The sequence below is a fragment of the Lygodium microphyllum genome, chromosome 21, assembly GCF_053477565.2.
Source record: "Lygodium microphyllum isolate KBCC chromosome 21, Lygodium_microphyllum_v1.1.10, whole genome shotgun sequence".
Taxonomy (NCBI): Eukaryota; Viridiplantae; Streptophyta; class Polypodiopsida; order Schizaeales; family Lygodiaceae; genus Lygodium; species Lygodium microphyllum.
In genome coordinates, this window is record NC_141155.1 from 24,208,738 (window position 1) to 24,233,512 (window position 24,775).

Genomic DNA, 24,775 nt, shown 5'->3' on the forward strand with positions numbered 1-24,775 from the left:
GCAGTGCCACTAAGACCAAGCCTTGATGCGACAGAGCCGCAGATCAGTTGCGGCCATTGGCCCGGACAATCTAAGCTAGGGGAAGGATGAGTATCCAACAATCTCCTAACCATGCTAGTGACTACACCGTAACATTTAGCCTGGGAGATCTGCTTAGGCAGCATCCTACCCTATGGCAAGATCTTAAGCAGTGGGTCGAAGGGTCACGCGAGCAGGTCACAACAGACCTTCAAGACCATGATGCAGAAATACAAATACCGAGTCTGACACTGCACTCCGTGCCTAAATCCTTGCACGTCAATGCTTTCTAGGAAGGTTCCGAGATGCATGCAGTCTTGTCGGTTTTAAACCTAGGTGACACAACAAGAAAGGGAATCGTAGACACGGGAGCTGGGGTTAGTGTGCTTAGCCACGCAATGCTTCAGACTTGGAAAAATCTGCCTGTCGAAACTGCTAGGTTTAATGTCACGTTAGCAAATAGTATGAGGGTGAAGCCATTCAGGGTACTTAAGAATTGGCCATTGAAGATCGCAAGTGTCCAGTTCTCGGTTGACTTTATAGTCATGAAAGGAGTGGACTATGATATCCTATTAGGCTGACCCTGGATGCGCAATGCTAGAGTTATCGAAGATTGGGGTAACGGCTTGATCTTCCTTGGCAATAGAACGGACGCTATAAGAATAGAGATGGACACTTGGAAGACCTCACCAGTCGACCTAGACGCCATCTCTGTTATGCTCAAGGGGAACACACAGGTCAAGAAGCCCTATGGGCCCTTGACCAAGTATATCCCATGCCCAAAGGATGAGCGGGATTGGATGCACGTTCTTGCTACAATCGACCTGCCATTCTCACATCATGAGGCGTATGAGCAAGCCATCAAAACGATTGGCAAGTCTAACGAAGCACTCTCTACACCAGTCTGCATGATGGCAGGAAGCCTCCGTGGAAGGCCTAAGCCTGTCACCTTCCACGTACCATCCAACAAAAGGGAACTCCAAGGGATACTGGAATACCTAACGGACCAGCTAGCTGGCAATCTAGCTGCAAATTTCAAACCACTCCAAGATCTCTTAGAGGAATCCAAGTGGCAATGGACCAAGGTGCACGATTTAAACCTCATGTATAATTGGACCCTAGTTCCTGACCAACGACACGAGGCATACCAAACCCTAGGAGACGATGAGCAATCGGATGACAAAGATTCTAGCGATGAATACGAAGACTGCCAATCCTTCAGTGATGAGAGCAAGGGTGAAGTAGATACCATAGAATACGACACTGAAGGACGAGAAATTGAGCAGATACAAGCAGCCGCCAAGCCGCAGGAAAGGTAGACCCTTAGAGTAGAGCGAGGAGTCATGCACATGGAATGTGATCGTGCTTGGTTGGAACACGTAGGAGTCATAGACCATGAGCAAGCAGGCCTAGCCCAGCCAGGAACGACATCAATACTTAGGACTGAATCACCATCTAAACTGCGGCCACCAGGAGAGACCACCTCTTCTAGTGAAGATCAAGGGTTTGACTCTGAATCGAAAGTTAGTTCGAATAGTGATCCAGAGATCCCTAGGTGGCCCACGACCAGAAGTACCAAGGGAGACCTACCCATCCACCTGAGGCGCAGATGGTTAAGGCAAGAAAAGGCAAAGCAACCCAGGGATACACGAACAGAAGAACAGCGAAAGCCGCAGGACCTCCCTAAACGCTTCACGAAATTCAAAAAAGGGGATAGGATAGTAGTTCTGTTAAGTGCCAAACGTCAAGGGCAGACAAGCAAACCAAGCCAAAGTCAAGGAGGTAGACTTAGCCCAGGAAGGGGAAACACCCCGACCAGTGTTCATTGCCGACGACCTGACTGGTGAAGAAGAAACGAGTCTTATCGCTCTCTTGCGAGAGTATATAGATGTGTTTGCCTGGTCCTTAGAGGAGCTATAGGGGATAGATCTGAGTGTTGTGACTCACAACATACCCATGACGTCGGACACAACGTCGGTCAAGCAACGACTGTACCCTATGAATCCAAAACACACTCATGCTACCAAAGAGGAAATTGACAAGCTGATGAGAGCTGGATTCATTTACGAAATTGAGCATACGGATTGGGTATCACCCATAGTCATTGTGATGAAGAAGAATGGAAAAATCCGAGTGTGCATCAATTACAAGAAGGTGAATGATGCTACAAAGAGAGACAACTATCCATTATCGTACACCGAGCACATGCTTGAGAGGGTGGCAGGTAAAGAAGCCTACAGTTTTCTGGACGGCTTCTCAGGGTACAACCAGGTGCAAGTGCATCCTGCGGGACAGCAAGCACAAAACCGCCTTTGCCACTGAGTGGGGCGTCTTTGCATACATATTCATGCCCTTCGGGTTGACCAATGCCCCTGCCACTTTCCAACGTCTCATGTGCACCATCTTTAAGGACATGCTTCACAAGGAGTTAGAGGTTTTTGTCGATGACCTGTGTGTCCATTCGACCTAGATCGAACACAGACAAACTCCGCGCAGTCTTTGAACGGTGTCACTTATATCACCTCTCCTTGAACCCCTTGAAGTGCCAGTTTTGGGTAAAGCACAGATGCATCTTAGGACACGTGGTGTCGAAGAACGGCATTGCCACTGACTTCTCGAAGGTCAGGGTTATTGTTGACCTTCCACCCCTAATTAATTACAAGGGAGTTCAATGCTTCTTAGGCCATACAGGATACTATCAGTGGTTTGTACTGAACTACGCACTAATCTCCAAACCATTGTACAAGCTGCTGATTATCTTCGAGTGGACCGAGGCATGCCAACGAGCGTACGAAGAATTGAAAAAGGCTCTAACAATAGCACCAATTCTACGAGCCCCAGATTGGACCATTACCTTCCACGTGCACATCGATGCTTCTAAGTTTGCCGTGGGGCAGTGTTATGCCAACCTGGTGAGCACAACTTAGATTATCCAGTGAGTTTTACTAGCAGACAACTCACTGAGATGGAGATGAACTACTCGACAATAGAAAGGGAGGGATTAGCCATGATGTTCGCTATGAAGAAATTCCGACATTATCTATTGGCCACACCCTTCATCTTTTTCGTGGACCATCAAGCCCTGCTCTATTTAGTAAACAAAGCTTGTGCTATAAGGTGCATAGCTCGATGACTTCTCCTGCTTCTAGAGTTCGATTTCTCTGTGGTAGTACGAAAGGGAAAACAGCATTACATGGTTGATCACATGTCATGCATCCCCACAGGAGAACCAGTCGGACAAGGCATCGTTGACGAGTCCACCTGTCCAGCGAGAGAGATTTATTTATGGCTGATCTAACGCCATATTGCGCAGATGACATTGTCTAAGTGCTCGAGCAAGGACTACCAGAGTGACCAATAGAAAAAGCTCGGCTTAGGCGCTTGATCCTGAAGATCCAACCCTACCAACTGATTGCAGGCCAACTCTATAGGCTGGAGCAAGACGAATTGCTGCATAGATGCGTGTGTGAGCATGAGATGCACAATGTGCTCTCAGAGATGCACAGTGGCATTGCGGGAGGACACTTTAGTGGAGACACGATAGCATGGAAGGTGCTACAGTCTCAACTATGGTGGCCCACGCTTTTCCACGATGCTAAGTGATTCGTCAAGCATTGTGACAAGTGCCAATAGACAAAAGTACCGATTCGCAAGGATCAAATGGAGTTGACCCCAATTATTGCTCACCAACCCTTTGAAAAATGGGGAATCGACTTCATAGGACCCATCAGTCCTGCGGCGCAATACTCACAAGCCAAGTACATCATGGTGGCTACGGATTACCTCACAAAATGGGCAGAGGCAAGAGCCACACGAAAAAACGACGCTAGTACGACTGCCAAGTTCTTATGGAAGAAAGTAATCTCACGCTTCGACTGCCCCATCGAACTGGTTAGTGACCAAGGCACGCACTTCATCAATGAAGTAATAGCACATCTCCTGTCCACCTTCCCCATTATCCATCGCAAATCCTCACCATACTACCCTCAAGCGAATGGCCAGGCAGAATCAACTAATAAGATTCTTATCAATGTCCTGACTAAAGTAGTCTCAGCCTCACGCAGCAACTGGGACAACAAGCTGATGGCAGCCTTGTGGGCCTACCGCACAGCTTATAAAATGGCCGTTGGCCAAACCCCCTTTAGGCTGACCTATGGAATTGAGGTAATTCTACCATTAGAGTTCTTCGTTCCTAGCATGAGAATAGCACTTCAAGAACGATGGGAAGGGAAGGAGGCATGGACGCAACGCCTGGTCGAGCTTGAACGCCGCGCTTATCTGTGAAAAAGACCGACGCAAGAGTTGGTTTGACAAGCATGTCAAGCAGCGCAAATTCGGACAGGGTGACTTAGTGCTCCGTTACTCAATTAAGGGGCATAAGCAAAAAATGAAATTCAGAGGTCTCGGACCCTTCAAGATTCGTGCAATCAGCCGAACCGGCAATGTCGAGCTTGAGACGCTAGACGGTGAGGGAATAGGCTTCTTCAATGGCAGTCTTGTCAAGAAGTACTACCCTCCCACGCATCCCTTACATGAGCCACCATTGTTAGAACCACTGATCAAGGTACGAGTAGCTACAATCACTGAAATCAATGAAGAGGATGAGGAAGCCGTAGAACCCGCTTACCTCCGTATCACGGTCACTGCCAAGCAAATATGCACTTCCAACGTCTTGATCGACGAGGGAGCAGATTTCAATGTCTTAACCCACAGTCATTGGATCCAACTTGGCAAACCACTACTTCAACCCACAACTGCCAGATTAAACCCATATGGGGCCCACTCATATGCACTTCTCGGCAAGTGCAGGGTCGTAGTTTCCATCGAGTTTGAGACTGTTCCAATGCTTTTTTACGTATTGCCAAGCGCTACAGGCACAGGCACGGAGTCACTGCTAGGGCAAACCTTCAAAAAGTAAACTCACTGTAATATTGATTATGAGTCGCAGCGCATCCACCTAGCAATAGGCAACATGCGCATTGTCACAACTTTCAACAAGGGCTGCGCGACACCATCACCGTCCGCAAAGCCACCGGTAGAAACATCCATAGGCAAGGCTAAGGAGGGGGGTAGTGCGCGGCCGCCACTCCCCGACTTCCACAAACCGCAACCCACAGCAGCCAAAGCTAAGGCCCAACAGCCTCGCCTCCAATGGGTGCCTAAACAACCGCAACCACCGCCTAGGAATCGACGTTCCTATTCTCATAAGACCCACAACTCTAATCCTAGGAGGCCAAGATGCAATCACAGGAAGTGCCACATGATCAAGAAAAGATGGGTCCCTAAAGCCCTCTTACGTGCGCAAGGCTACTACAAGGGAAATACCTGGCTGTGGATCCCTAAGGCTCCCACGGCCAGAAGCACCACTCATACACCACCCTCAAGCTTTATCAAACTGCGTTCCATCAACCCTCAAAACCGCAAGCCGCAGTGCTCTCCTGAACCTCAACCATCTGCCTCATCCACATCTAGACCCAAGAGAGTCCCACAAGCCTACCAACCCGAACCGCAGGTTTCGTCACAAGAATCACCACCCGCTGAAGCCAATCTGCCTCCCCAATTCCAACCTGAATGCAGCAGACCGTCTGTCATGGCTGCTCCCAATCAACTCAACATCCAAATGGCCCAACCACAAACTCATGAACCCCCCCACCACCCATCTTCGTGATCAAAAGCTCTTGCTCTGCCAAACCTCGACCACCTGCCAGCCTTACGCCCTCCTATGAACAAAAATCCTTCCTAACGCTGGCCGCTGACCTCACTGAGGACACCAGGGATGACGTGGTGGGTTGTATTAAACGATTAGATGACATTTTTGTGTCACTCGTGCTAAGCTACAACCGCTTGGACCTCGGTCTATTAGAAGAACCCTTTGCAAACAGAAGTACAAAATATGCCTTGCTCTTGGGAAACCTTTGAATTCGCATTCACAAAAGCTTCTCGCTCCGCTGTTGAGTTGATTAACAGCGAAATCTCCAAGGAGCAAGCCATCAAACAGCGCCTTATCACGTCATACGATCCACGAACCACTTCTGCTATCACTGACCAAGAAATCGCGAAGTTATCACACCTCGCTAATACTGGATCACCTTTCTTGAGGCAGTGGTACACTCTTAGGTTGCAATGGGAAGTTGAAGGATGTCGCATAATGACCAACTCCGAGCAACGCCACGCCATCAAAACAGCAGAGTATGATCCCACTTACGTCGCGCCCACCTCGTATAGAGTGTTAACCACTCTTCGGGGCTGACCCATGGAAGAGCACATCAGGGGGCATCCCTACCTTGACCACCTCTTAACAGAGGAAGAACTCCACATTGCGAGTCGGGTCCACTCTGGTGACTTCCTCACAGATGTTCTCACATACATCACGCACGCGGGAATTCGACCCTTCGATTTGGACCGCGCAGCTCAACTGGAATACAATCCAAATTTCTATACTTGGCTCCTTCACAAGTAACTTCTACCCCAACATGCCGAAAGCCCTTAACCTTTTGACCCTCAATCCTAGGAAGGATTCTTTTCAAGGTGAAAGGGGAGGGGGTAAGGTGGAAGGAATCAGAAGAGAAATGAATCAAAGGGGATAAATCAAAGTAAAATTAGTGAAAAGCATAAACATGTAGTATGAAAAAACGGACGGGGTAGGAAAATGGGCAGGAAAACTTTGAAGTAAATGGCAAAAAGTCCAAGTCTAAAAAGGAAAATCTACAGGGCTTCCTAATGAATTCATTCAAAAAAGCATAGAGTTTTTCTTTTCCAGCAATCAGCAAATTGATATGTGGAAAATACTAATGAAAGTTACGATTTATGATGGCAGGAGCATAAAATGTCGTAGCAAGACCGTGCCCATCGACTCCCGTTCACAAACGAGGAAAGGGAGCAATACCACATCCATCTAGAGAACCGCACCTTCAACCAGCTCAAATTCTGAACCATCCGCAACATATAAGTCGTGGTGGCCAAGGAGGAAGCAGCCAGGAGGGTAGTTGAACAATGCAACCTCACGAAGTATCTTGAAAAGTTCTCGTAGGAGCCGGACCACCTAAAGTGCATGGAGTTCCTCAGAACGTACAACCCAGATCAAGAATGTGGTATTGTAACAGTGGGCAGAGGAGAAGATGCAAAGCAAATACAGGTCCGGTTAGATCCAGCCTTGGTGGAGAAGGCTTTGGGATTGGTACCAAAGATGGAGAGGAAACAAAAAAGGGATGTTTATGCCATGCTTAAAATGAAGAAGGAAGATGTGCTCACCAATGATGGCATAAGTATCCAGGATATCCCTGACGCAGAAGCCAAGATGCAGGCCAAGTTGATACATGTGCTCTTCTCCAGCCAGCGTTACAATTCCTTGATGCATCGAATTAGTGTACCGGTGCTGGAGAATGTAGTAGCCCATACCCTAGACGAAGTAGATTGGAATGGGTACGTGCAAAAAATGATCGATCAGGCAGCTAAAGCGTTGACCCTAGGAAGTGTACGAGCAGGAGGAGAATCTCCGGCCTCTAAAGTTACAGAAAGAAAGAAAGCTGTCTTCGCATGGAAGACCAGATTCTTGGCCAACTAAATGGCACTCATAGAATCTGAATGTAGTGTAGGCATACATCTGTAATACCAAGGTCTGGAATCAAATGGCCTAACCAGATAGCCTCCTTACAAGCCTCTGTGGCTACAATATACTCGATCTTTGTAGTAGAAAGAGCCATACACTTCTCCGCCCTGGACATCCAAGAGATAGCCCCTCCAACATAAGTGAACACATAGCCATAAGTGGACTTCCTACTATCTACATGTCATGCATAATCTGAGTCAATGTAACCCACTACTCCTATATCATGACTGCCATAGCAAAGACACATATCTATTGTGCCCTTTAGGTACCTCACGATACCCTTCACGGCATCCCAATGTTTCTTGCCATGTGTAGCCATATAACGTGCCACTACCCCAACTGCAAAAGCAATATCTGGACGAGTGGCTATCATGGCATACATAAGATTGCCCACGACTGATGCATAGGAGGAAAGCTTGGTCATCTCGGCCCTCTGCTCATATGTCTCTGCAGACAATCGGCCTATGAAACCTTCACATGAGAAGGTAATGGACAACCTTAACATCCTGCATACGGAAGCGCTCAAGCACTTTATGAATGTACTCCCTCTGTGATAGATAGAGTAGTCCTTGAGATCTATCGCACGTAATGTGCATACCAAGTATATGAGAGGCTTGTCCCAGATCTTTCATCTCAAAGCTCTTCTTGAGTTGAGCCTTAAGAGCATCTAGCTCCTCATGAGCTATTCCTGCTAAAATCATGTCATCCACATAGAGTACCAAAATCAATAAAGAACTATCACGGGCTTTCTTTGTGTACAAGCATGGATCCATAGCACTGTGGCTGTAGCCCTATGACAGCATGAATGCATCAAAATTATGGTACCATTCCCTAGGTGCTTGCTTCAAGCCATATAGACTCTTCTTTAGCTTGCGCACTAGGTGTTCCCTGCTAGGGTGGGTCTACAAAGCCCTTAGGCTGCTCCATGTAAATCTCATCATGCAAGTCCCCATGTAAAAAAGTCATCTTGACATCCATCTGGTACAAGTCCAGATCAAGCTGTGCAACCAAGGCCAAGACTAAGCGTAGGGTGGTCATCTTGACCACAAGAGAAAAGACTTCATCAAATTCAACACCATGCTCTTGCTTAAAACCCTTAGCAACCAATCGAGCCTTGTATGCTAGCTTGGGGTGTCCAGGGGTACTTTTCAGGTTGTACACCCACTTGCATGGCAAAGCCTTCTTATCTTGAGGCAAGGAAACCAAATCCCAAGTCTGATTCTTATGCAGTGAGTCAAGCTCAGACTGCATAGCCCTCTCCCAAGAGTGACAATCACCCTTGTGCATAGCCTCATCATAAGTGAGAGGCTCTCTTGCATCTGTAACCAGTACATAATCCATAGAGGGCGCAAAACAGTCAAGAGGTCATCTATCTCTAGTAGAACGCCTCAACCCAAGCTCTGCTGCCTAACCGACATCCTGTCTAACATCTGGGCCATGAGCATCAGGTGATGTTGTACGCTATCTAGTTGGCCATGGAGCGGGGCCGAATGGCAGTAGGTGGCTCCTCCTGAAAGATAGCTCTGCATACCTCAACCACCTTCTCAAGCTGCATATGCATTTTTTCCTCATGAAAGATGACATCATGACTGCATATCACTTTCCACGCCTATGAATCCCATAGACGGTAACCCATCTTTCCTACATCTCCATAGCCAATGAAAATACATTTGACACTTTTAGGATCCAACTTATCGTGTTTGTCCTTGGGTACATGGCAGAATGCCTCACATCCAAAGACATGCAAATGATCATAATATGGGGGCTTACCTGCCCATACCTCCCTGCAACCTGAAAGTCAATGCCACTGCTAGGCGACCTGTTAATGAGATGCACTATGGTAGTAATGCCTCAGCCTAAAAGTGCTATGGTAAGCCAACCTGGCTAAGCATGCTATGGACCCTTTCCTAAATGGTCTTATTCATGCGCTTAGCCATACCATTCTGGGGTGGGGTGTAAGGGGCGGTCAATTGGTGCTTAATATCCGACTCATCACAAAACTGCTCAAAAGCACATGATACATACTCACCCCCATTATCTGACCTTAGGCATTTTAGCCTTTTCCCAGACTGGTTCTTTGCTAATGCAACCCAACGTTGAAATGTGTCCAAGACATCAGATTTTCTCTTTATGGGATAAGCCCAAACTTTACGTGAGTAATCATCTATGAAAGTAACAAAGTACTTTGCCCCACCGAGTGACTGAGAGGGCATGGCCCACATACATCTGAGTGCACAAGAGCCAAGGGCTCACCCATGCATTTCTTACCAGACTTTTTATGTGTATTTCTAGTCTGCCTGCCATACAAACAATGATCACAAGAGTCAAAATGTGAAGAGTCAAAAGGTAGAAGATACTGCAAAGCACGGAGCATTTTCATTCCTTTAAGGGACATATGCCCCAAACGAGCATGCCAGAGGGATACATGGGGGATAGAACCCACAGACAAAACATGATCCAAGGTAGCTCCAAATACAAGTAAGGGATAGAGGCTGCCAAACTTGGCACCTTTTGCAAGCACAAGCCTGCCACGAGTAATCTTCCATGCAAAGTCTCCAAAAGACACAAAATACCCTACATCATCAAGCTGTCCAGCTGACATAAGGCTGCGAGTCAATGCAGGTACATGGCATACATCATGCAAAATAAAAGAACTGCCAGAAGGAAACTACAGCCTAACATCTCCAATGCCCACAATGTCAAGAGACCTGTCATCACCTAGATGCACAAAACCAGAGATAGTACAATAGGTATGAAACCAATCTCTACATGGTGTCACATGAAATGACACATCCGAATCCAAAAGCCAGCACTACGCATACATAGAATGTATCTCAGAAGCCTGTAAGGCATCACATGAAGAAGCTGCAAGTATGTAATCTTCATCTGAATCATTGGTCTGTATGACATTAACCTCTTCTATCTTCACATTGGACTTTGCAGGTACAATACTACGCTTAGAAGACTTTTCCTGCACTTTCTCTTTTTCCTTTTCCTTGCGCTTATCATCGCGCATCTTATGGCACTGCGGCCTAATATGTCCTGCTTTCCCACAATAATGACAGGTAAGATCAGACTTCCGTCCACGAGACTTACTGCGACCACGTGACTTGGACCTGGACTTCTGAGAGTCCCTGCCCTTATGATCATTATCATGCCTGTCGTGTCTGCCACCTCTAATGGTCAATGCATGTGAAGAGTGGGAAGCATCATTTTTTCTCTTGTTGATTTCCTCAGTCAATAAAGCACTCTCAACATCTTTGATTTTCAGCCCATCAAGCTTGTTCATGCATATGGCAATACGGAAAACATCCCATGATTCAGGCAAGGTGCAAGCAGAAACAACAGGTGCAAGTTGTCTTTGAACTCAATACGCTGTGACAACAGATTCTTCATGATAGGATAAAATTGACTGAAATGAGATGATAGGGATGTCCCCTCCTTCATGCGAAGGTCCATTAACTACTTTAGCCAATACATCTGTGACGCAGGACCCTGTTGTGCATAAAGCTCCTGAATCTTCTCCCACAAATCCCATGCACTCTGATTCTCATCTTCAACAACATTATGATGGACCTCTTTTGAGAGTGACAAGGTAATGGTAGACTTGCATAGCTCATCAACTTCCATCCAAACATCATCATCCATATCCTTGGGTTTAACACCTTTGAAATGCAAGGATTTAATCTGCAATTTCTACACCAAAACTTGCCATATCTGGGACTTCCAATACCCATAGTTGGTACCATCCAACTTGGCAATGTTAAAGAGAGCTATGTCTTTCAAATGACCAGCCATACTATCCCAAATCAAAGCAAAAAAACAAAATTATAGGTTGCTATAATTAGCAGAAAATGCACTAAAACCACTGCTAAAACTGGTTGAAAGAGTGGATACCACCAAGAGAACCACCTGTCCCACCAAATATGACCAAGATAACATCAAAGAGTAAGCATTACCCTCATAGAAGTGCTCAAAAACTACAGATTTCAGCTTGCTGGAATAAATGACAGCAGTATGTAAAATTGTCCCAAAGTGAAGTAATCACTGATACATATGTCACTGCAACTACCACTAGCAAGATACATCCAACAGTGAGTGTCAAGAGGCAAGAAAGTACCAAGAACTATCAAACCAATAACGTGTCAAGCAAGAGACATCTCATAGGTCTAGAAGTCATGCATGTAATGGGTCTTAGGGTAAGAGAAGAGACCAAGCACAAGCACAACTGATAGAGCAAGAAGCTCGATGCATAACCATCCAAGATGCATACAAAACTGACAAACCTATGAACAGAGATAGGTGCCTGTCCCAATAGGCATATCAAATCAGCCCACTACAGACTAACTGCAAACATAAAGCTCTCAAGAGAGCAAATGCATGTAATTGTCCCACAAGCTCAAGCTCAAGTATAAGTAAGACTCTATGTACATTTGAAAATATCAAGAGGCTCCCATTGGAGGTAAAGTCAGATGCAAATAGAGTAAGCAACACTCTAATGCATCGAGTACATAGCATCAAACATGCCAAATCCCAGTAGGGTACATCCGAAGCATAAATCCCAAGCTATCTCAGACATGTAAAGCATAAGCTTAAAAGCATTCAAATAGCATGTAACTAACAACCAAATGTAATGCCCAGTAGGTCCAAAATGCTCAAATATATCAGAAGACGAAGCTCAAAGTGACTGTCAAGCATGGGCAAACCAAGTGGCATCCATATCTGACCAAAGCATTAATGCAAGAAGCCTAAATGTCAAGCAGTGACAATAGGCATAAACCAGTCCAAAGCATGCCAATTGAAGCCAAATGCCAGTGAATGACAACCAAGAAGGCAGAGCCTAATCCAAGCTCAAAAGCATTCCATAACCAAAAAGAAGCATTTGACAATCTCCAAATACATCGGTATGATCATTCAAGTCTTCGATAAGCACCCCAGATCCAAGAACCAATGCATACACCAAGTAAATGAGCTTCAACCCACTGTATTATAGTAGCATATTTACTATTGAATGAAGCTCAATCGGTGCCCAAACCTGCTCCAAATCAGTCGCAAAGCATAGACATAGCATCCCATAACATCCGGGCATCACCTGGCATCAATAGGCATCAAATAGGCAATGCCAAGAAGCATCAAACAGTAAATGTCAAGTGTTGCCCTGTTTTGACAGTCCTAGGACTGTGTATACAACAATGGCTGAAGGGGGAAGCACTCGAATCAATCACCGAGAGCCAAGAACTAATGCCGAGGAGTTCAACAATGATCGGGAAGGTTGCCAAGAGTGCCGGGAAGCCGAGGAAGAAGCGGGAAGTGCCAAGACGAGATCAGTCCAGTCGCCTAAAAATGTGTCGCATTTTGGGCTGGCTGCTCTTGGGGGTTGGAGGGTCTTCAACAGTGCTCTAGAACACGTGGCAATGTTAAGGGGGATTCAATGCAGCCTTGGAAGGTGCCAATGGAAGGTCGGAAGCTCGGGGAGGAGGCGGGAGATCAAAACCTTCTGCAAATGAAGGTGCCATAGCTGCCATTGAAGCTCGGATTGAAGCTCTTCAAATCTAGGATGAAGAGAATGTGGAGCAAGCTCCAACACCTTTGCTTTGATACCAGTTGAAAGGGAAGTGGAACCCAGGAGAAAGAAGCTTGGCGATGAGAGCTATGGCGGATGGAGAGCAAGAGCAAGAGAGAGAGTGAAACTCAAAGTGGAAACTTCAACAACCACAATGTGTGGCCAGGCCTTCCTTTATTCAAACTGTCACTAAAAGAATAAAGAATAAGTGACTGTGACAGGCACCCGCCACCTGCAATGTGCAGTGGCGAGTACTGTCAGTGTAGCAACTTGGAATAATCATCCAAACGATAGTCCAACAATCAATTGAATGTAAAGGCATTTAGGATGTTGTTTAATCAACCAACAAAACCAATTGTATTTCCAAACAATGCAAGAATAAATGCAATAACATTTTCATCACATATTCACTCTCCCCCTTGGGATCTAAAAGTGACACTATGAAAAAAAATTATTAACACTTCCTTCCCTCGTTTAAGGCATATGTTAAGGTCTTATACAACTATACAAGATGTAAGATCTATTGATCACTTACATTGATCGACAACCCAACATTCTTCCCAACAAGTATAAAAGTATTGGCCTTTCCTTTGACTTAGGGTTTCCTAATCCTTGAGCTCTCCACTTGCCTTTGAGGTCTAGAGTTGTTGTTTGCATCTATCCTAACCCCGAATAGGATTGATAAACATAGTAGCTATCAAAGGATCTCAAGGCATCTTAGTTTTAATCCTTATGATCATTGTTTGTACTAACTACACACATCATCAAGATCCTAATGAACTAACATTTCGTGACATTAGCAAGAGCTTGGGCAAAGATCTTAGAGTTTTGAGATTGAATTTCCTCTAGGCTAGATTACTTACTATGCAATCTGTCAAGCGTGCAAGCTACAATATACTTTTAGTGTGGTGAAATACATATCTATTATTTACAAGAAAAGGGGAGTCGACAATACCTTGGAATCCTATATGCTGCTTACACTGTATATGGATTTTATCGCATAGCAACTAGATGCAATTTACTTCTCTTGATACATGCATTTGGGAAACTCAATCCTTCAAATAATCAAAGGAAACTCAATCCTTCGAATAATCGAGACAAAGTTTATCATTTTCAACGAACTATTTTCACGTGGTATAGTTCAGGACCTAAGGTATCATATGCGAAAATCAAACAAGCATCTAACAACTTAGAAATGAATTATTTATATCAGGTACCATAGTTGTATTGTGTTGGGTGTAAAGGCGCCTCTGCCTAGCCACCCATGTATTACTACACTAACAGTATCTGCCACTTCACACTGCACATGGCAGGCGCCCATCAGCATCACTTTATTCTTTAATATTTTAGTGACAGTTTGAATAAAGGAAGGCCCGGTCACACATTGTGACTATTGGAGTTTCCATTTGTGTCTCTCTCTCTTTTTGCTCTTGCTCTCCGCCATAGATCACTTCTAAGAAAGCTTTGATCCTTCTTACCTTTCAACTGATATTAGAGCTTTGGATTAGAGCTTGATCATGGAGCTTGGCCCAGCATTACTTCAGCCCAAGGTGTTCCTTGGCTTAATTGGGCACCTTGTATGCCCCCTTATCCTAGCATAACCAGCAAGTCCCACAGTCAGCTCAGATTTTTTTTGCGCCTGTTTCAAAATCTGGCTCAAAAATCCCATTTTTTCTCATATCTTGAGCATCCAAAACCCGATTTAGGCAAGGTAAGAGTCTAACTTGGGGTTTTGGCACGCTCCAAATGTGATGGCGATGCCACATCTACCAAATTCTGATCATAGTATTTTCTACAATAAATTTAAGTTGATTTATAGTAAGAAAATGTCATACTCTTTGCTTATGTGATGCTCCCGAGGCTTGGTATTTAATGCCCAGATACTTTGGGGATGTTTGCCCAATATTTTGAGATGCTTTGGGACTTGGTTTGAGCTTCCATAGCTCGATTTACATAGGGATTTACTGCTATCCATTGTTTGGGCAGCAAGGTTTTATCACAGGAGCGGCTTATGCATAATGTTCTTTGTTAACATTTGGGTGGCATGTTGTATGTATTGATGCTTGGTCATCATGGTTTATGACCGAATATGCTATTTGAGAGCTATTAAGCCTTGATTTGGATGCGGACACTTTGTTGTTGGTTGGGATTTATGATACCTTGATTGACAGGTTATTTTACCTCTAGTTTGGTTATGCCTATTAGTTTCAAGCTATGTCTTATGCAATGAAGTATTGACCTTTGGGGTATGACATCGAGCTTATCTTTGGTTCTGGATCTTCATTTGAGCTTGAGCTTGGCTTTGGAATGTATTTGATGCTCTGTCTTGGATGTACATATGGCATGTATGTTACCTATGTCTGACCGGTCTTGACATGCTTGGCATATGCCACTACTTGGTTCTTCTTCCACTCACAATGCTATCTTCAACATCACTAAGCTTAATGGTACGAATTATGCCTATTGGAAGAGCCAAGTTTGGTAAGTATTGGTATAGAAATCGCAAATAAATCCATTAAAGATGCATGGCAAGTAGCCTGAAACTATGATTGATGACGAATGGGATGAGTTTGATGAGTTATGCTAGTCCGCCCTCATCTTGTCTCTCACTGTGAGCAAGTGCATTACAATGTGGTTGAGGAAGCACAGAGTGCTTGGCAGCTTTGGGATAAAATTAAAAACCTCTATGACAACAAAAGTCTAGCAAATCAGATGTATTGGCTGAAACAGCTTATGGACCTGCGCATGAAGGACAATATGACGATGTCTGCTCACTTGAGCCAGTTCCATACTATTCTCAAGAACTTGACTTCGCAGGGTATTACCTTCAATGATGAGGTTACTCCATTGTTTTTGCTTGGGACTCTAAGTGAGTCATGGGATGTATTCCGCACTGCCTTATGTGCTCCTACTACTATTTTGAACTTGCATGTGATGTAAAGAGTGCTCTTCTACAGGAAGAGATCAACCATAAGAACTTGGATGCCTCTCGTGTGTCGCATACTTTGACTGTTAGAAGCAGAGATGGTAATGGCAAGAATGACTGTGGGAATGGCCGTGGTAGAGACTTGCAGAAGTCTAGATCTAAGTCACATGGTAAGTCGCACAGCAAGTCTCATAGGAGAAATGCTAATATGACATGTCATCATTGCGGCAAAAAGGGTCATATACGCCCACAGTGTCATGAGTTGCGCAAAGAGAAGCACAAAGAGAAGGGGAAAGAAAAAGTATAGGAAAAGTCCTCCGATCTCAGCATTATGCTTGTGAAATCCAGTGTGAAAATAGAGGAGATAAATGACATGCAAACTGATGACTCCGATGAGGAGTACATACTTGCAGCTAGTTCTTGTGATGCTACATCATTGACCGATGTTCACTTTATGTATGCGTAGTGCTGGCTTTTGGATTCTGGTGCTTCATTTCATGTTACACCGTGACGTGAGTGGTTCCACTCCTACCGCACTGTCGCTGGTTCAGTTTGCTTTCGTGATGACAAGTCAGTTGCTATTGTTGGCATTGGGGATATACGGCTGCAGTTCTCTACTGGCAGTACTTTTCTATTACAGGATGTACATCATGTACATGTACTTACATGCAGTCTTATGTCTGCAGGGCAGCTTGATGATGCTGGGTTTCATGTTTCATTTGGGGATTCTGCCTAGAAGATCACCCGTGGGCAGACTTGTGCTTGCTAGAGGTGCCAAAGCTGGCAGCCTCTATCCTCTTGTAGTTGATGGGTCCTCTGTTGACCATGTTTTGTCAGTGGGTTCCATCCCACATGTATCTCTTTGGCATGCCTATTTTGGGCCATATGTCCTTGAAGGGAATGAAAATGCTTTCTAGTTTGCAGTACTTACCGCCCCTTGACTATGCATGTTTTGATTCATGTGAGCATTGTCTTTATGGCAAACAGACTAGGAATACACATAAGAAGTCTAGTAGGACACACATGAGTGAGCCCTTGTCATTGGTACATTCGAATGTCTGTGGGCCCATGCCCTGTCAGTGTATGGGTGGTGCAAATTATTTTGTGATGTTCATTGACGATTTTTCACATAAAGTTTGGGCTTACCCCATTAAGCTTAAGTCTGATGTCTTGGCTATATTTCAGAGATGGCTTGTATTTGTTGAAAACCAGACTCTTATATTTTTTGAAAACCAAACTGGCATAGGCTGAAATGCCTTAGGACTGACAATGGGGGAGAATATGTGTCACGTGCTTTTGAGCAACTATTTGATGAGAGGGGTATTAAGCATCAATTGATTGCCCCCTATACCCCACCCCAGAATGGTTTGGCTGAGCCGATGAATAGAACCATCCAGGAGTGTGTACGCAGTATGCTTAGCCATGCAGGTTTACCACCACAGAGCTTTTGGGCTGAGGCAGTCAGTACAACTATGCATTTCATAAATAGATCACCTTCTAGTTGTTTGGATTTCTAGGTTGCAGAGGAGGTATGGACTGGGAAACCTCCATCTTATGCGCATCTACGTGTCTTTGGATGTGAGGCATTCTACCATGTGCACAAAGACAAGCATACTAAGTTGGATCCTAAGAGTGTCAAATGCATTTTACTTAGGTATGGGGATGCAAGCGAGATGGGTTATTTCCTCTAGGATCCACAAGCACGGAAAATCATCCGCAGCCATGATGTAGTCTTCCATGAAGACAAGATGTATAGCCAGCCTGAGAAGGTGGTAGAGATACGTAGGGTTATATTCCAGGAGGAGCCACGTGCTCCTGCACAGCCAATTGGACAACATGCAGCAGCAATTGGTACACGTGGCAAGGTGTTGGACTGGCTGCAGAGCCTGTCATGATACGATCTACTAGAGATAAACATCCACCTGATAGATTTGAGCCCTCGATGCATTATGTCTTGGTTACGTTGCAAGAGAGCCTCTCATCTATGATGAAGCTATGCGCAGGGGTGACAGTCACTCCTAGGAGAGGGCTATGCAGTCTGAGATAGACTCCCTGCACAAGAATATGACTTGGGATTTGGTTGCACAGCCTCAAGGCAAGAAGGCTTTGCCATGCAAATGGGTGTATAAGCTAAAAAGTACCTCTGGAAACCCCAAGCCAAGAAGGCAAGACTTGTCGCGAAGGGTTTTAAATAGGAGCATGGAGTTGACTTTGATGAAGTCTTTTCTCATGTGGTCAAGATGACCACTCGATGCTTGGTTTTGGCCTTAGTCGTGCAGCTTGACTTGGACTTGTACTAGATGGATGTCAAGATTGCATTCTTGCATGGGGATCTACTTGATAAGATATACATGGAGCAGCCTAAGGGCTTTGTAGAACCTAGCAGGGAGCACCTAGTGTGCAAGTTGAAGAAAAGTTTTTATGGCTTGAAGCAGGTACCTAGGGAATGGTGTCATAAGTTTGATGCCTTTATGCAATCACAGGGCTAGAGTAGAAGTGCTATGGATCTGTGTCTTTACACGAAGAAAGCATGTGATGGCTCATTGCTTATTTTGATACTTTATGTGGATGATATGCTGATAGCATGGAAAGCTCATGATGAGCTGGATGTTCTTAAATCTCAGTTGAAGAAGAGCTTTGAGATGAAGGATTTGGGACAGGCCTCTCACATTCTTGGTATGTGCATTAAGTGCGACAAGCATCAGGGACTACTCTACCTCTCACAGAGAGAGTACATTCATAAAGTCCTTGAGTGTTTTCACATGCAGAAAGTAAAGCCTATTGGCTGTCCCTTCTTACGTGAAGGTTTCACAGGCCGATTGTTCGCAGACGAATGAGCAGAGGGCCGAGATGGTCAAGATCCCTTATGCATTGGTCGTGGACAGTTTGATATATGCCATGATATCCACTCGTCCAGATATTACCTTTGCAGTTGGTGTTGTGGCACGTTATACGGCTACACCCAAAAAAAAGCATTGGGATGCCGTAAAGGGTATCATGAGATACCTAAAGGGCACAGCATATATATGTATTTGCTATGGCAGCCAGGATACAAGAGTTGTGGGTTGCACAGACTCCGATTATGCAAGACATGCAAATAGTAGGAAGTCCACTTCCGGCTGTGTCTTTACCTATGTTGGAGGTGCTGTTTTCTGGATGTCCAGGGTTCAAAAGTGTATGGCTCTTTCTACCACTGAGGAGAGTATGTTGTGGTCACTAAGGCTTGCAAGGAGGCCATATGGTTGGGCCGTTTGGTTCATGACCTTGGGATTGATACTATACCTACGCTACATTCGGATTCTATGAGTACTATTCAACTAGCCAAGAATTTGGTCTTCCATGTGAAGACGAAACACATTGAGGTGAGATATCACTTCATACGTGGGGTCGTGGAGGACAAGTCTGTTGACCTTGTAAATCTCCACTGACAAAATCCTACAAATCTACTCACAAAAAGACTTACTACTGAGTGCTCTGTCTTCCTTAAGAGATTGATGGGCGTTGGATGAGATGATGTTTTTCCTCATCCTGTTGTACATGTGTACATTGTACTATCTTTTCTTTTCTCTTTTCACTCCTCACTAGGGCAGATTCACCTTTAAGTGGGAGGTTGTTGGGGGTAAAGGCGCCTCTGCCTAGCCACCCGTGTATTACTACACTGACAGTACCCACCACTGCACATTGCAGGTGGCGGGCTCCCATCACCTCACTTTATTCTTTATTCTTTTAGTGACAGTTTGAATAAAGGAAGGCCCGGTCACACATTGTGACTGTTGGAGTTCCCATTTGTGTCTCTCTCTCTCTCTTTTCTTACTCTTGCTCTCTGCCATAGCTCACTTCCAAGCAAGCTTCGATCCTTCTCACCTTTCATATTGGCAGTGATACCCTCGCCCGAGGTTTCGTCGCTCGCAGATTGTGGGATTTCTGCCTACACTTGGCGTTCTTGCTTAGGGACCATTCTTGATCTTCCTCACTTTAAATGCGATCCCCACAAGACTTCAACTGCCTCTTTCTCAAATAGCAGGGGCCAATTGGGGGGGGGGGGGGGATTAAGCTTACGTGGTAGCAAATAACCTCATGGAAAAGGGGAGAAGAATAAGTGATAAGTGCATGTGGTCACCCTCTAAGGAGGGGAAAAGAAGGAGGGACCTTCTAGAAGGTTATCTCTCTCTCTCTCTCTCTCTCTCTCTCTCTCTCTCTCTCTCTCTCTCTCTCTCTCTCTCTCTCTCTCTCTCTCTCTCTCTCTCTCTCTCTCTCTCTCTCTCTCTCTCTCTCTCTCTCTCTCTCTCTCTCTCTCTCTCTCTCTCTCTCTCTCTCTCTCTCTCTCTCTCTCTCTCTCTCTCTCTCTCTCTCTCTCGTCCATTGAGCATGCCCAAAAGTTTTTAGATTTGGAATAAGCTTCAGAGAATATGCTTCAGTGATTAGAATCATTGTTAATGAAGCTCAGAGTGAAAAAAAATGACAAAATGTCAAGCTTAGAGCTTGCTAGCTATGGTTGCCAGAGACCCACAGTTAGGGTTTGGCTTGTAGTAGCCAGCAGAGGTTGAATTTCTCAGAGCCCTCTTAGGAGTAGATGGCCCACTAGGGGGGCTATAAAAGCCCTATGGTAGCCACCATCAACGCGCCTCCTACAGCTCGCATTTCAGCACGAGGTAGTCGCTTGCCCAAAACTGTGCCATTCTGACTCAGAACGTAATGTCGTCCTTCTGCACACCTTATTCCACGGTCTATGGTGATAGGCAACTACGCCCTGAGATGTGGAAGAGTTTCTCAGAAGGAACTAGGAGCTGATATGGCCTCCTTTGTCCTCCCCAAGTCCTCCAATGGAGGTAGGTTGCAGGCAGCTATGGAGGAAAGAAGGATAAGATGAAAGAGGTAAAGGCTCATGTGCACTTACTGATAGCTGAGGCTGAGGGAAGCTGAGGAGATAAGAGATGGCTCTGATACCATGTTGAGAACTAGAGTTGTAGCATTGGAATGTGTGCACAAGAGGGAGAAGAGAGCTCAAAGTACAAGAACAAAATCTTGCTTACTAAGTTGCTTAGAGTACAACTTGGGTACACTCTCTCACACTTGATAGTGACCCATAGGCTGTTTTTATAGCCTCTGCCAAACTAGGGTTAGGGTTTTCCCTGCCCCTAGGGCTATTCACACTCATCTGCCCTTATACTCCCTTGCTTATTGTGGGTTCCTATGCCTGTTTTCTAACAGTTTTATCCACACACAAGAATGAGCTTCTTCATTCACCTTTTGCCTTTTATACAAAACCCTAATCCCCTTTGGACACCCATCCCTTTTTTAATGCCCGACCATTTTTCCCTAGGTCCTCTTTTCATATTCCCTTCCTATTTGTATTGTGCCTTCACCCATGCCCGTCTATATTTATAAATTGCATAGGAGGGAGCATGGCGCTCTCTTACAAGAGTTTAGGGTGCACATTTGCATTTAAAATGCGTCTGTCCTCTTTTGCGCTTACCCTAAACTTTTAAGGTTGTCCTTGCGATTTTGGCATTTTTTCCTTCTATTTCTTCAGTCGGACCGCCCTTTTCCGCTTTGCCCTGCGTCTTTTTAATTTTATTTTTGCTTTCTTTTCACTCAGGTTAACATTATCCCCCTCCTAGCCAAGTGCCAGTCCTATGGCACTTGTTGCCACTTATTGATGAGGGCTTGGGTGGTTGAAGGGTTGCGATGTGGGCTGATGATGGGGCTTCGTGGAGATTGGATGTGAAGAAGAAGCATTACAAAATGGATGTGAGGTTATGGAGGCTGAGAGTAGATTGAGTGGGTGACAGGGGCCTCTGAAGTCAGTGGTTGGTCGTGGATTGTCGAATGTACCTAAAAAAGAAAAGTGTACTACCTGGGGGGTGTGCCCACCTCATTGTGTAGTGCAAGGTATCCGTGCCAGTGAAACTGGGAGTTGGGTTGAACCTCAGGGAAGCCTGTGGTATTGTTGTTGAGAATCTGTCAATCACACCTTGTGTATGCCCCTTTGTATGGAACAGCTAGGTTAGGAAGATGCAGTTTATTCTAGGAAGAGAGACAGAATCCCATATGCACAGTGGATGAAATGTGCCACCAAGCAATCCTATATAATGATGTACTTGACTATCACTTTCATATGATGATAATGCAATAGTACTTGTCTCTTTCATTCAAGTCTCTGTGTCATTGTCAGTCCTACACAAGATTGTGTTTATGAGTTCAAGTCTCAATCTTGAAACCTAATTCACTTGTGTAACAGTTGTCTTCTTTGTCAATGTCAACATGAGTAGTATCTTCATCTTCCATCCTCCATAGCTTCCGCCTTTGCCATGCTCTAGATCCCGCATTTCTAACATGGTATCAGAGCCCAGTTGGGCATGGCATTGCTTGTCTAGCCTCTCTCAGTCTCTCTTAACCTCAGGTCAGCTCAAGTCCAGCTCATGGTTCCATTTCTTACCTCTATCCTCACTGAAGCTTCCATGGCAGCCATAGCCAACAGCACCCTGTCAACTTGAAGCTCCTGGATCTTTCTCCATAGGTCATATCTGAACCTACTCTCTTCTAGCCATTTGTTACTTGACTCCCAAGGCTTCTTTCTATCACTTAAGATCTTGACATTGGCCACTCCATAGCTCAGCATTGCTTAAACTGTCAATCTCTGCTCTGTGTCTGCCATAGCCAGACAGGACCTACCTTGCTTGGAGCTTCTATATCTTACTCTACAGGCCATCTTAGCCCACGATTCCTTCTGGAGAAACATCCCTCTACTCGTGGCGAAGCTCCCTGATACATCACAGTCGAACATTGGTCATCATCGAGCCCAGCATTGCGGAAATCGCGGAAGTCTGTACAAACTGCGCCTGCTCACGGAATTCGAATCTGCGCGTGCAGTACGGGCCGCGATCTGGACGATGAGATTAGGGCTTTGGTAGAGCATCTCATGAGCTACATTTTCATAAAAAAAGTTTTGAAAATGGTCAACCACAGCTCCCACAATCTATAAAAAACCAGGGCTGCCTCAGAAACCCTAAAAGTCAGCCATAGCCAAAACCTTGAAAGCTTCATTTTTTTTCAATTTCTCACTCCTCCAAGCTCACTGAAGGCCCTGCCACTCTGATCCACTGTGTCACTGAAGTTCCCAGCAAGATTTTCCTTCCAAGCTAGCAAGCAGAAGATTCAAAGTGAAGGTCAAGTTCAACGAGACGACATCAACAAGCATCAAGAATCAAACTACATAGTGTGTTTTCACACTAATATTACTTGTGTCTCTTGACACACTGCAATCTGCCCTTCCACTGATAAATCTGAGAATCTGGAGTTGATTTGCTGCTCATCCTTGGTCATGGAAATGACGAACAAAAAGATCGCTATGTGGATACACTCCATGAAGAGCAACATGACTTGTGTTGTTTATCTACACTACATAGAAGATGTGCCTATTCTACTTGCAGGGAAGATTCAAGCCTTGATTCAAGTTTCATCCTTGTGTTTATTTGAAGAACTAGAAGACATGCCTATTGCTTTGGGGAAAATAAGAAATTCTTTGCTTGAGGGGGACAACTGGAAGAGCAAACTCAAAAATGCTACAAGCAAAGTCAATAAAGGAGCAGACCAAGAAGATCATGAAGAAGAGAAGAAAGATAAGAAGATTTTCCATGATGCTGACAAAGAAATAGCATATGCTGAAAAAGACCACAAGGGCTTATCGGTCCTTGTCTCTCATTTTCTGTTTTAAAAGCATTGTACCTGCCTTAATGTTCCTTTCATAAGCTTTGTAAACTCCTCATGTAGCCTTGTACTACAGCCTCTGTACACTTTGTGAGGCCCCTGTTACAGCCTCTGGATGTTCACCATGTTTATGGTACCCACACTTAGCCTTTTCTGCAACAGCCTCTGGTGTTTTGCCATGTTTGTGGTATGCCCACACTTTGCAGGTACTGCTCTCACTAAAGCCTCTACACACTTTGTACTTTTAGGTTGTGATTGAGGAGGGGTGTTGAGAATCTGTCAATCACACCTTGTGTATGCCCCTTTGTATGGAACAGCTAGGTTAGGAAGATGCAGTTTATTCTAGGAAGAGAGACAGAATCCCATATGCACAGTGGATGAAATGTGCCACCAAGCAATCCTATATAATGATGTACTTGACTATCACTTTCATATGATGATAATGCAATAGTACTTGTCTCTTTCATTCAAGTCTCTGTGTCATTGTCAGTCCTACACAAGATTGTGTTTATGAGTTCAAGTCTCAATCTTGAAACCTAATTCACTTGTGTAACAGTTGTCTTCTTTGTCAATGTCAACATGAGTAGTATCTTCATCTTCCATCCTCCATAGCTTCCGCCTTTGCCATGCTCTAGATCCCGCATTTCTAACAATTGTCCCACTTGAGGACCCAATTTGTGTACAAGGGGAGGTGTTGTGGGTGTGACTTAGGGAGATAGGTCTAATCATAGTCGAGTGCAACCTCGCTAGGTGTATCATGCCCTTGATGTGCCCTAAGTGTGAAGTTGGGGGACAGGGAGGGCTAGGTGATTAAGCACGGAGGCGGCCAACCGAGGTCATCAAATGTATCTAACTTGAGAACCCCTAGGTGTAGTGTTTGTGGCTCTCTGATGCTATATGAGAAAGCTCTTTGTTCCTTCCCTTTTGCTTCACGTGGATATTTTCTTTG